Source organism: Leucoraja erinacea, chromosome 10, assembly GCF_028641065.1.
Source record: "Leucoraja erinacea ecotype New England chromosome 10, Leri_hhj_1, whole genome shotgun sequence".
In the NCBI taxonomy this organism is placed as follows: domain Eukaryota; kingdom Metazoa; phylum Chordata; class Chondrichthyes; order Rajiformes; family Rajidae; genus Leucoraja; species Leucoraja erinaceus.
Genome location: NC_073386.1, coordinates 8,982,107 through 8,994,613, shown reverse-complemented (window position 1 = coordinate 8,994,613; position 12,507 = coordinate 8,982,107). Strand labels below are relative to the sequence as shown.

Below are 12,507 nucleotides of genomic sequence, written 5' to 3'. Positions count from 1 at the left end.
CTCCTCTCCAGTGATGCTGCCTGGCCCGCAGAGTTACTCCAGCATTTTGTGTCTATCTTAGCTCTACTTACTTTTCTCTCAATGGCTATTTCTGCCCAATAATTTGAATAAGCACAGTGTGCTTGCTGAGATGTGACAGATAAGGGTATGGAGAGGTAGCAGCTAATGATAAGTTCCTGTTATAGCTGGTGAAAATGATGAAGGATGGTGTACTGGGTGTATAGGCTAGTAGGACGAGAGGAGAGGGCTATTGTATCTCTTTTTCGTGGGAGAGTTAACATCAGAAATCTAAGAAAGAAAGAAAATGCATGAGAGGGCTCCATCAATCACAGTAGAGATCATGTTTCCTGTAAAAGCTCATTTCAGATGTCCTAAAACGGATGGCCTCATGTTGAGAACAAATGCAGTGGAGATAGTGACTTGGGGAAAAATGGTTGGAAGACACAAAAAACAACCTACTTCTTTTCTCCAGATATGCTGTCTGACCTACTGAGTTACTCCAGCTTTCTGTGTCTACTTTCAAGTAACTGTAGATGACGGTTTACAAAAAAGTGTCCTGGAATCAGGCAGGATCTCCAGAAAACATGAATGTGAAGTTAAGTCAGGACCCTTCTATAGAAGCTATGAAAGGGAGATCACCTGATGTGAAGAGGTGTCAAACTGCATTGGAGACAGCGTACTTGTGTTTGCTGGTGGTGCCTGGCCTCAACAAGGCAGTGGTCACTCAATCCTTTTTTTTTTAATTTTTTTTTTTTTAGAAGTACGGTAAATTACAATACTACACAACACATATATCTTAATACATTTCTTGTACCACTTCATTTTTTTTTTTTGAGCTTTAAGAAAAAGATAGAAGTAAAGAAAGTAAAGAAAGTGCGCAAGAGTCGTGAAGTGCAAGAGTGTTGGGAAAAGAAAGCCCCTTAGAAAAGAAGTTAGAGAAGGAAGTAAAGTGAGAAAGTAGACCCTAGAAAAGAAAGAAAAAGAAAATAGGAACAATCGCTCTATTATAACATTAAACTCCGCAGAAAGGGGACTACCAACCAAGTCTGATTTTGTTGTTTTACCTCCCGTTACCAGGTCCTGATACCATTTATTTATTTATTTAAATTACTGTTGCACCTCATACTTGTAATAGGTCCAGAAACATAGACCACGTCTTTTGGAATTGGTCTGCTTTACCTGCTAAGAGGAATGTAGTCACTCAATCTGACCACCATGTTTACCCCTCCCCCTCCCCTGGTGGAATAACTAGATTGGGATTTGTACAAAGTGAGAGGAGTGTTACATGTTTGGTAGGGGAGAGGTTAGTGAACGAGAGGAATCGAGAAGTCAAGGCGGTTGACATAACAGCTATTGGAAATTAAAAAGCCCAAAAGGGATGTCAAGAGAAAAGGGAGTGTTGCAGGCGGAAGGGGGGCGCCACTGAGGTCTTGGTGGCATTCCTACTCCAACCTACCACCTCACCTCTGTCACCCAATTCCAACCCTCTCCATCCCCCATCTTGCTCCATTTTTCACCCTTTCTTGGATCCCTGTCACCATCTCACCCCTCCTCATACTGGCTATCTATCCTCCCTCTCCACTCTCAGTTATGATGTAGGGTCTCAACCCAAATTGCCAAAGAACCCCCCACCACACACATACAACATATGATGCTTGACTTGCTGAGTTCCTCCAGCAGTTTGTTTTCTCTCCAGACTCCAGGATCTGCAGTCTCTTGTACCTGCATAAAATGAGGCTATGGGGACACATGTAAAGTTTGTACTGATGACATCAACAAGTTCCCTGATTTTATTTATTAATGCCACAGCAGCAGTGGGCGCTACTTTTCCAAACTTCCAAGCCTACAAAAATAAACTAAACAAATAAATTGTCAGTCTGAAGAAGGGTCTCGACCCAAAGTGTTGCCTATTCCTTCTCTCCATAGATGCTGCCTCACCTACTGAGTTTCTCCAGCATTTTTGTCTACCTTTGATTTTTCCAGCATCGGCAGTTCTTTATTAAATAACTTACACAAATCATTTCATTATTTTCATGAAAACATTTAATAATTTCAACTGACAGAAGATAATCAATAATTTTAATTTTTTTGAATAAATGGTGCATATAGGGTTTGACTCTCTGAAGCTTTAAAACTAGATTTCCAAGGTATTTGCTTTAATTAAAACAGTTTGTTACAAAATGTAACAATGAAAAGGGCCATTGATTGGGGCCACTTAGTTGCATCAAAACACCACATAATACATAAAATAGAATATACTATAACTGTTAGGATATTGTCAAACCAACTTTAAATGAAGCTTCCCAGAGTTAAAATTCCACTAACAAAAATTGAATCCAAAACATTTAAAGGCAAGTTCATATTAACAAATTGCCTTACATCATGTTATAGTAGCATCCTATTCATGCAAATTCATTGAAATTCTGCCCAATTTGCAGTATCGTGTACAAAATGTACAATGAATTCGAACGTTAAACTTTTTTAAAGAAAACGGAACCTCACTAAGATATCAATAAAGGTTCAGGCTGGTGAACCCCTGGCCACCCCCTTCAGTCGATTAAAATGGGCAGAAATCGAATCCCCTCCAACCTGTTTGACTTCATCTTAAACAAAGACGGTGGGCAAATGTAAACAATGAAGAAAATAACGCGCCCAAAATCAACTTCTGCGAGCCACAACGAAGCAGGCGCGGAAGATATGAAAGCAGTCCGCAGTTTCCCCATCTACTGACCAGACACCCCGGGGCTACTTCCTCTCACGGAAACGAGAACCGAGAGGCCCATCTCTCTCTCTTGGCTCCAGAAGCCCTCTCCTCTCTTTAAAACAAAAACACACAAAGAAAATATAATTTAGATGGCGCCGCTCACCTCATTCGGCCACTGTAGTGAAATCCCACCTGTCTATTTAAAAGCATGCAGAGCTGTACGAGGCTACCCCTCTCATCGGAGCCGTTTCCCTCACTCTCACTCAACACCAGCTCCACTCACACCGTCGCCATTTTGGTTTCCCGCGGGCTCGGCTGTGCATTGTGGGGGTGGGGAGGAGGAAGACGGCGCATGCGTGTTGCCCACAGGCGCGGGTTGAAGGTAGGTGATGAGCACAGATGTACGTCCATCACCTTCAGCAAGCCCAGGAGCAAACTCACTCCGCCTCTTCCCAAATATTCTGCAGGAGGCAAGAGTAACCTGATCTAGTTCGATTGCAGGCAAAACAAAGCTTTTTCACTGTACCTCGGTACTAGTGACAATAAAAGCTGTTACTGGCTTTATCTTGCTCTAAACGTAATTCCCTTATCATGTATTGTCGATCCGCAAACTGGTTAGCACGCAACAATAGCTTTTCACTGTACTTCGGTACTCGTGACCACAATAACTCAGATGTAAAGAGGGGCACTCATGTTGAGCTTTTTTTTGTTCTGAGCAAGATTCCAGCGATTGCAGTTCCTTGTGTCTCCAGTTTGTGGTGGAGATGCAATGACAAAGATTTAAAGACTGCATTGATGAACTCCAGAAATTGTTCATTCCTGTCTGCAATGTGGTGTGCGCGCGCATGCACGTTTTGCAACCAGCGCACAAACACAATTTATGTGCGCACAAAAGGATTTCCGCGGATTTGGAAATTAGGAGAAAAAAAATTTTCTGCTATAAAATGTCTCCGCTATAAATGATATAGCTGCAGCTGCAACCTGATCCAGCACCGGGGACAGCTGCTGCTGCCCGCTCTGGAATCGGGGAAATCATCAATTGGACCCTTTCGCGGGTCACATCCGGTCCGCGGGCGCTTCACCCGGGGGAGGGCCAGGGCCGCCCTCCTCAAAAATGGCGGCACTGCTTTTTACGCACGATTCGAGGCGGGCAACAACACCCCTAGTTCGCCGGCTAACAACAACATCGTCAGCGCGCTGGCTAGCGAGGCTGGAGAGAGTTCCACTGCTGGGGATGTGCACACAGTCTCTGTGTCTGAGCATGATGTAAGGAAGGTTCTGACGCGTGTGAACATGAGGAAAGTTGTAGGCCCAGATGGTATATCTGGGCGAGTACTAAAGTCTTGTGCTAATTAGCTAGCTCCAGTAGTCACCACAATATTCAACCTCTCCCTGGCCAAGTCCATGGCCCCTGCCTGCTTCACGAGATACTGCCATTGTATCAGTGCCAAAGAATGCTTCTCCAGCCTGCTTGAATACCTACCGGTGGCCCTCTCCTCGGTAGTCATGAAATGCTTCGAGAGGCTGATCAAGAACTACATCTGCGCCTTCCTCCCTCGCACCATGGACCCGCTGCAATTCGCATACCGTCCAAACAGATCCACAGATGATGCGGTCTCCCAGGTTCTGCACACCACTCTCTCACCTTGACAGCCAGAAGTGGGGGCTATGTGAGGATGCTGTTCAATGATTTCAGTTCAGCTTTCAGCACCGTAGTCCCCACCAGACTTGCTGAGAAGCTGCTGGAACTGGGACTGAACACTCCCCTGTGTGCCTGGGTCCTGGACTTCCTCACCGCCAGGCCTCAGGTGGTCAAGATAGGGAGACATACCTCCAACCCCCTCACCCTGAACACAGGATTGGAAGCGTGACTTTTTGAAGAGGCATTTGGTGAATAAATCGCATTTGGATGCTGAACAACTCGGGCGACAAAACCCGTCATTATCTGTTACTGGAGTGCTACGCATACTGCGTGAGAGTGCGGATTATCGAGAGCGAAAACGATCAAACCCAGAGCAGATCAAAGTTCTTATCGATAATGTGTTGTTAGCTGTTAAAATGAATAACATTTTAAAGAAATTGTAGAGGCCTCTGAAAATGAAGTGATTGTTTTCAGACAACTTAATGAAGTCAGATGGTTATCTAGACTTTGCATTGCAGGCAACAATAATAATAAATTATGAGGGACTAATCACAGATTTTGAGGAAGATAACTCAAATGACTGTCACAAGAAATTAATACTGCACAAGAAATTAACAAACATCATAAAGTAGTTTTACAGGTTTTAAATTATGTCTTTGAAGAACTAGCTGCATTGTGCATGATTCTGCAAAGGAGTAACTTGACACCAATTGATGCACTTCAATTTGCGCAAGCCAAAATAAACAAGATCGGAAAGCAGTATCTGGGAAGCAATGCTTCGTGGAGTGACAATGTTAAAGTTTTGCTAGACCAACAACATAAAGAAAATGTAACAGTAGATACTAGTTTGCTGTTGACTTTTATAAATTATCTTTGTGCTCATTTAGAAGGTGAAGATGATGTAGAAGAATGGTCACAAGCTCAAACTCATCTCAGAGACATAGTCTGAAATTTTGCTGCACTAATGAGGGAGTTCTATCCATTGTCCCATATATCTTCACAAATGGACATCACATATTCCATAGTACTTCTTGAAGCAGAGCAAAAGAGTAACCTTGGTGCAGCTACCTTTATCCTTCAGCAAAATTATTATAACATTTTCTGTTTAATAGGGATCATAGTACAAAAAGCACTTATTGGCGGCCAAGGATTTTACCGTCCAAAAGACATGAAAGCTTCTTCATGTTTCGTTTCTTTCTTGTGCTGTAGTTCATTTCCCTTTTTATTCCTTTCTGTTGTTTCCTGTTGTTGGCGGGTAGCTTGGCACTGTATGAAAAGAGCTGACAATAGCTGCTGCAGATTGCAATTGCACCCCAAGGTGAATGTTTCCTTTCTATTCTCTAAGTTTTTTGATTACTTTATTGACTACCGTGCCTTTATTTACGAAGACCTTAAGTCTCGTCATCTCTCTTTTTCATCTTTAAGAAATACTTCACTTTTACTTTGGACTTTAGAGATACATCGCGGAAGCAGGCCTTTCAGCCCACTGAGTCTGCGATGACCAGCGATCACCCCCGTACACGAGCACTATCCCCCTGTGACAATTTACAAATTACAGAAGCCAATTAACTTACAAACCTGCACATCCTCTGAGTATGGGAGGAAACCGGAGCACCCGGAGAAAACCCACGCGGTCACAGGGAGAACGTACAAACTTTATACATACAGCACCCATAGTCAGGATCAAACCCAGGTCTCTGGCACTTTAAGGCGGCAATTCTACCGCTGGGGCCACTGTGCCGCCCTAAATACAGTTGCTATAATCTTGTCATCTGTTCTAAAATGGTTCAGTGTCAGTTTTATTTGTGAAGCAGTGAATCATATTGGGATGTGTTTTCTATGCTAAATAATGAAAATAGAAGTTATCTTTGTAGTAAATAAAATTATATGAAACATGTAACAGACCAGTCAGTCTGCCATCACCTGTTTCCAGTCCTTATAGATGCATTGATGTATACTGTAGTAATACTGTTAGTAATTTAAATGCATACGTATTCCAACTCAATAATCGTGATGTCAGAAGATCCTTTATGAAGCTGAACCCCCGGAAAGCAGCCTGCCCCAGTGGTGTATCTGTACACATTCTAAAAACCTGCATGGACTTATTGGCTGGAGTTTTTCTGGATATCTTCAATCTCTGATTAGTAATGTCCATGCTTCATACCTGCTGCAAAAGGACAAATAATCCAGGTGTCCAAGAAGAGTAAGGTGACAGGCTTCAATGACTACCAACTAGTGCACTAACATGATGAATTTGTTTGGGGGATGGTTATAACATGTATAGACTTCTGCCTTAACAAGGATCTGCACCCACTGTAATTCTCCTACCACCACAACAGGGGATGCAGTCTTGCTGGTTCAAGATTCAAGATTCAATTTAATTGTCAATTGCCCACAACAACAACCGCATCGTCAAATTTGCTGACGACACTACTGTGGTCGGACTTATTTCGAAGGGAGACGAGGCAGCCTACAGAGAGGAAGTCCTGAAGTTGACAACCTGGTGCTCAGAAAACAATCTGGCTCTGAACACCAGGAAAACAAAAGAGCTCATTGTCGACTTCAGGAGGCACAGCACCGACTTAGCGCCCCTACACATCAACGGCGAGTGTGTGGAGAGGGTCAACACCTTCCGGTTTCTCGGTGTCCATATCGCTGCCGACATCTCCTGGACGGACAACACGACAGCGGTCATCAAGAAGGCTCAGCAGCGGCTGCACTTCCTGAGGGTCCTCAGGAAGCACAACCTGGACTCTAACCTGCTGCTGACCTTCTACCGCTTGTCCATCGAGAGCCTGCTGACATACTGCATTACAGCATGGTATGGCAGCTGCACCATGGCAAACAGGGAGAGGCTTCAGAGGGTAACCAGGACAGCGCAGAGGATCATTGGCTGCCCTCTCCCCTCCCTGATGGACATCTACACCTCCCGCTGCCTTAGCAGGGCAAAGAAGATCATCAAAGACAGCTCCCATCCTGCGTTTGGACTGTTTGACCTGCTGCCCTCTGGAAGGCGCTATAGGTGCATCAAATCCAGGACAAACAGACTCAGGAATAGTTGCTTTCCGAGAATTATATCTACCATAAATTTAAATTCACACATGCACTGACTACACCGCCCAACACGGACTTCCATCTGTATATATGTATATATGATATATGTATATATGTCCCCCCCCCCCCCCCCCCCCCCCCCATCTCCCTTCTGTTTTTTTTGGGTTTTTTTTCTGTTTCTTGTTTTTTGTGCTAAATTGTATGTATGCACTGAGTACGAGCAGCTTTCAGTTTCACTGTACATGTATAGTGACAATAAATGGCATATCTCTATCTCATTTGGACCCCTTGAGGTCCAAACAAAATGCCGTTTCTGCAGCCATACATTACAAACAAATAGATCCAAGACACAACATAATTTACATAAACATCCATCACATCGCTGTGATGGAGGGCCAAAAAAACATCTCTCCACTGCACTCTTCCCCCCCCCCCCCCCCCCCCCCCCCCCCCGATGTCAGAGTCAAAGTCAAAGCCCCCGGCTGGCGATGGCGATTGTCCCGCGACCATTAAAGCCACGCCGGGTGGTGCGAGGTCGCACACCGGGTCTTGGTGTTAGAGCCCCCGGCGTGCGCTCGCAGAGTCCCGCGGCCATTCCAAGCCACGCGGGGCGGTGCTGTCAGGCCCCGCTTCAGGAGCTCTTCGACCCCGCAACTCGGGCGGGAGAAGTCGCCGTTGCGAGAGCCCTGAAAAGCGGTCTCCCTCCAGGGACCCGCGGGCTCCCAGTGCCGCCGTCCGCCAGACCCGCAGTTGCAGTCTCCGGAGGTCGGGCCGCAGCAGCAGCAGTGCTCCACCACCGCTCCACCCGTTCTGGACTCGGCCAGCTCCGCGGCGGTGAGGTGAGTCGTCGGCACCAGAGTCCCCGGTCTTCTCCTGTTGGAGGCCGCTCCTCGTTGCAGCCCCAACGACAACGGAGACCCGACACAAAAAAGGTCGGGTCTCCATTGCAGGGAGAGATTTAATAGTTACCCCCCCCCACCCCACCCCCCCCCCCCCCCCCCCCCCACCACACACACACACACACACACCCCCAACAAAAAATAACAAAAACTACATAGAAACATAGACAAAAAAATAATAAAAATGCAGACGGGCTGCAGAGGCCGCTGCTGACGAGAGTCGCGCCGCCTACCGGATCTGCTTTTGGCCCTCCATCACCACTCTGTTTTTGACCAATTGGACAATAAGAACATGTACGTCAGGCTGTTGTTCATTGACTGCAGCTTGGTATTCAGTGCCATCATCACCTCCAAACTTATCAACTGCAGAGAACAGAGTCTAAACTTTACCCGAGGCAACTGGATCCTCGACTTTGTCATAGACAATCTGTAGGAATTGGCAACAACATTTTCTCTTCTATAACAACATAAGAGCACCTCAAGTTTCTGTGCTCAGTCCCCTACTCTACTCTTTCGATATACCCATGATTGTGTATCCAGACTGAGCTAGAAAACACCATATTTAAATTGGCAGATGATAACAACATTGTTGGACAAATAATGGGTAACGATGCATCAGAGTACAGGAAGGAGATTGCCAATCTGATTGAATTGTTCCAAAACAGCAATCTTGCTCTGAATGTTACCAAGACCAAGGGGTTGATTGTTGACCAGGAGAGGAAAGCCTGGGATCCATGAACCTGTCTTCATCAACCAGGCAACAATGGAAAGGGTCAATAGCTTCAAGTTTCTGGGCGTGCATGTCTGTGAAGACCTAGCCCAGCATATTGGTGCAATCACAAAGAAAGCTAATCAGCACCTCTACTTCCTTCAAAGATTGGGGAGATTTGCCAGTTCACTGAATACTATATCGAACTTATACAGGCATATGGTTATGAACATTCCGACTGGTTGTATCAATGCTTGTTTTGGTAACTCGGCGGCCCAGTAATGAAGAAGGCTGGAGAAAATGGTGGACATTGCCAGGATGGGTATGATCTCCCCAACATCAAAGCGATCTACAAGAGGTGCTGCCTCAAAAAGGCAGCAACTATCATCAAAGACCCACACAATGCTCTCATCTCGTTATTACCATCAGGAAGATGTTCATTAAGTTCCTATGTAATTCGGAGCAGAATTAGGCCATTCGGCCCATTGAGTCTACTCCACCATTCAAGCATGGCTGATCTATCTTTCTCTCTCAACACCATTCTCATGCGTTCTCCCCATAACCTTTGACACCCTTACTAATCAGGAAACTATCAATCTCTGCTTTAGAAATGAAGATACAGGAGCCTGAAAAGTTCAAGCATAGCTTCTTCCCAGCAACCATCAGGCTCTTGAGCATTGCACAACACTACCTCAGCAACTATGATCAACTGTGCACTTTGTTTTGGTTGCAGTAAGGACTTCATTTTTACACTATTATCGTCTGGTTACTTCATATTATTGATTATTAATTTATTGTACAATTGATTAGTGCATATTTATTTGTATGGCATCACATTAATGGGCCTGTAAAGCTGCAGCAAGCAGGAATTTCATTTTTCTGTTGCTGGTACATATGACAATTAAACACTCTTGACTCTTAAAAGCCAGTCAGATTAATTTACTTATAATTATATTTGTATAAAATATGAACAGAAAGATTCAGTTTGATCCATGCAAATATATGGAATACATGAGTTGCAACAGCTGTAATGTCACCCTCACACTGAATTTGTTTTGACCTGAAACATTATTTCTGTTTATTTTTCCACAATTGCTGCTGGATCTGCTGAGTATTTCTAGAATTGTCTATTTTCAATTCTTCCAGTCAATTTATTCCTGTATGTGGCTCTTGTATCTATATTTAGGAGCACACTTACATTAGTACAGTAGCCACGATGTAGGGTATAAATTACATCAGAACATCCAATCGGCATATTAAAAAAAGGAAATGTTACAGTGGTCAAGGGGGATTTCAATAAGCATGTAGACTGGGAAATCAGGTTGGTACTGGATCCCAAGAGAAGGACATGATAGAGTAGATGCATAGAGGATGTTTCCACTGGTGGGAGAGTCTAGGACCAGAGGACACAGCGAGTAATAGGACATACAGTACCTTTAGAAAGATGAGGATTCATTTTTTTGGTCAAAAGGTAGTGAATCTGTGGAATTAATTGCCACATACGGCTATGGAGGGCGTCATTGGGTATTTTTAAAGCGAAGATTGGCAGATTCTTGATTAGAAGGGGTGTCAAAAATTATGGGGACAAGGCAGGGAAATAGGTTTGGGAAGAAAAGATAGATTAGCCATGATTGAATGGTGGACTATACTCGATGGGCGGAATGGCCTAACTCTGCTCCCATTACTTATGAAAATCATCCATATGTCAGTCACAGCGTCAGACCCATTTAGGAACTAATCAGTATATCAGGACTTTCACATCTTTGACTGTGCATGTCCAATGTTTCTGTAAGTGGACCTCAGATAGTTTGCAGTATATAGGTAAATATGCTGCAACACAGGTGGACATTTTGCCCAACTATCCTGTCTTAATTTATTTATCAATTATCAATGCAGAAAAACTTTTGGTTGATTTGAGAGAATCAATGTGGTTTTATGATAGGAATATTATATTTGATACATCTAATTGGATTTTCTTGAAGATTAACTAAAAAAGAGAAATAACAATATATGGTGCAGATCTGATTTGAAGAAGGCATAAGCCCTCTCTAATCATCAGCTTTGAAAGCTTCCAAAGGAAGCATTCATTGCATTGAGAAAATGGTAGACAGCAACCTTCAAATACTAATTAAGTAATAATTCTCCCACTGAGCAGTTAGTCATTTCCAGTTTCCCAGTAGCATTCAAGAAATATGATTATATATTTCCAAGATTTTAGAATGGTGTGTGACATGGAGGACAAATTGGAGATGGTTGTGATACTATGTACTGTACCTTCTTTCTTTGTCCTTCTAAGTGTGGAAGAGATATGTGTGTGCCATTTCCCATTGAAGAGCCTTTAAGGGCTGCACAATTTCATTTTCAAAAACAGTACAAATGCAGCCGAATAATGAATATGTAAGGTTGTGGACTGGGTTATTTTTAATTTTCACAGTTAGATCCAAGAAGCAAAGACATGTATTTTGAGTGATACCTTATCGGTAGCAAAAGGACCTAGGAGAAGACAGGAGGTGGATACCCCATGGCAATACTATTGAAACATGGACATTTACAGCAAAGAAGGTGGCACTTCAGCCCATTGTTTCCACGCTTAAATACCCAGGCTCTGACCTATTTTTACAATATGTGGTCAGTCTGAGTAAATTTCCGGTCAGTGGTGATTCAATGCCAGTAAACAATGGTTAACCGCTATTTGGCTGCTCATCCTCTGGCACTTTTGCAGCCCAAACCAAGTCTGGATTCAAGCAGGCATGCACTTCTTTATTAACTAGTGTTTGAAACAGATTCAATTATTGCATTTGACAAGAAATTGCATTACTGCTTCGACTGTGAGAATTTTGCAGACATTTGGGGTTTTTAGCAAGCTCTTTCTAGAGATGGCACAAAAACAATATTCAGGGTGATCTCCTGACCTGTTTCATTCTGATACTCGTCCATCGGCTTTCAGTGTTTATACTAAAATACCCAATAGAACAGACCGTGAATGAACTCAGCAACATCTACTGCATTTAAAATAGCCGACTCATTAGTTTGCATAGGCATTAATTCAAGACATGTTGATCAGTTATATTTTTATGAACTGTCAGCATTTTTGAGGTTATTTGTCAGCCATTCTGTGTTTTAAATGTTGCAGTGAATGCAATCCTTTGACATGAGGGATTAGCTTTAAAACGCTGCTCTACACTTCATCCAAGGTTTGAAGAACATTTTTGTGCTTTGGTGACCAAAACTAAGTTCTGTCTCAGGCCAAATTCTGTCTCAGATATTTTTTCCACACCGCCTGTCTGGTACTGCTATTACCAAAAGCATATTGCTTGCCTTGTTAATTGCGGTGCTGTATTTAAACGTAGCCATCATAAATAAAACTATCATACTCTAATTTCTATCAGTCTGTTGCCAAGTTAAGTCTGGACTTGAAAATCAGATTTTTTAAATTGGAAATAGTTAAAATTTTCTGTAAAAATAGTGGGATTAACTATTTTGCAAGCAGATTCTCAGT

General features: G+C 43.3%; 1 protein-coding gene across 4 annotated transcripts in view; it reads right to left on the bottom strand.

The window, feature by feature from the left end:
* mtf2 (metal response element binding transcription factor 2) overlaps positions 1-3,040 on the bottom strand; it is a 31,831-nt gene extending 28,791 nt beyond the window's left edge. The window contains exons 1-2 of one of the 4 annotated variants that reach the window (XR_008724095.1): positions 2,897-2,929; positions 2,732-2,816 (exon numbers count right to left, since the gene is read on the bottom strand). The gene's annotated coding sequence lies outside the window, so the exon portion shown is untranslated. Of the gene's footprint in view, positions 1-2,731; positions 2,817-2,867 lie in introns of those variants that run through there. The other 3 variants (XM_055641419.1, XM_055641420.1, XM_055641418.1) reach the window with 3 other exon arrangements.
* Positions 3,041-12,507: the final 9,467 nt, after the last annotated feature.